This window comes from Dipodomys merriami, unplaced genomic scaffold (genome assembly GCF_024711535.1).
Source record: "Dipodomys merriami isolate MVZ:Mamm:240054 unplaced genomic scaffold, mDipMer1.0.p SCAF_43, whole genome shotgun sequence".
NCBI lineage: Eukaryota > Metazoa > Chordata > Mammalia > Rodentia > Heteromyidae > Dipodomys > Dipodomys merriami.
This window is the reverse complement of record NW_027205937.1, coordinates 3,706,733-3,708,421: the sequence shown is the minus strand read 5'-3', so window position 1 is coordinate 3,708,421 and position 1,689 is coordinate 3,706,733.

The following is a 1,689-nucleotide window of genomic DNA, read 5'->3' as shown; positions in this document are numbered from 1 at the left end:
ACCCTAACCCTCACACTAACCCTAACGCTAACCCGAACTCTCACCATCACACTAACCCTCACCCTAACACTTATCATCACACTAACACTACCCCTATCCCTAACCCTAACCAATACACTAAACCTAATGCTCACCCGAACCCTAACACTACCCCTCAGCTTACCCCTCACCCTAACACTCACCCTAACCCTCAAACTAAACCTTACCCTCACCCGAAACCTAAACCTCACCCTAAACCTCACCCGCACCATAAACATCACCCTAAACCTCACTCACCCTAACTCTAACCTTAAACCTCACCTTAACCCTAACCCTAACCGTAACCCTCACACTTACTCTCACCCTCACCCTAAACCTCACCCTCACCCTCACCCTAACCCTCACCCTAACCCTAACACTAACCCTAACCCTCACCTTCACCCTACACCTCACGCTAACACTTATCCTCACACTAACCATAACCCTAAACCTAAACATAACCCTACCCTTCAAACTAAGCCTCATCCTAAACCAAACACTAACCCTAACCCTCACTGTAACCCTAACCCTAACCTTAACCCTCACCCTCAACCTAAACCTCACCGTCACCCAAACACTCACCCGAACCCGAGCCCTCCCCCACAACCTAACCCTCACCCTCACATGAAATGTCATCTTCACACTAACAATTACCCTCACGCTAAACATCACCTTAACCCTAACCCTTACCGTAATCCTAAACCTCACCCTAAAACTAAGCCTCACCCTGAACCTAATCCTCATCCTAACCCTAACCCTAAACCTTACCTTATTGAAACCCTCACCATCAACCTCACCATCACCCTCAACCTAATTCTCACCCTCACCCTAGCCCTGACCCTTAACCTAACCCTCACCCTCACCCTAAACCTAACCCTCACTCTCACCCTAACCCTAACTCTCAACCTCACCCTAAGCCTTACCCTAATCCTTTCCCTCACCCTAAACCTTACCCTAACCCTTACCCTCACACTAATGCTAATTCTAACCCTAACCATCAACCTAATCCTAACCCTCACCCTCACCCTCACCCTCACCCTAAGCCTAACCCTAACCCTAATCCTAAATCTAACCCTCACCATCACCCTAAACATAACTCTAACCCTAACCCTCACCCTCACCCTAACCCTAACCCTAAACCTCACCCTAACCCTAACGCTAACCTTAACACTAACCATCACAATAACCCTCACCCTAACACTTATCATCACACTAACCCTACCACTATCCTTAACCCTAACACTCACACTAAACCTAATGCTCACTTGAACCCTAACCCTACCCCACAGTCTACCCCTCACCCTAACACTCACCCTAACCCTCACCCTAAAACTAACCCTAAACCTCACACTCACCCAAAACCTAAACCTCACCCTAAACCTCACCCTCACCATAAACATCACCCTAACCCTAACACTCAACCTAACTCTAACCCTAAACCTCACACTAACCCTAACCCTAACCGTAACACTCACCCTAACTCTCACCCTCACCCTAAACCTCACCATAACCCTCACCCTTAAACTCACCCTCACCCTAAAAATCACCCTAACCCTAATCATCACTCTAACCCTAAACTTAACCCTCACCCTAACCCTAACAATAACAGTAACTCTCACCCTCACTCTCATCCTCACCCTAAACCTCATCCTCAACATCACCCTCACCCTT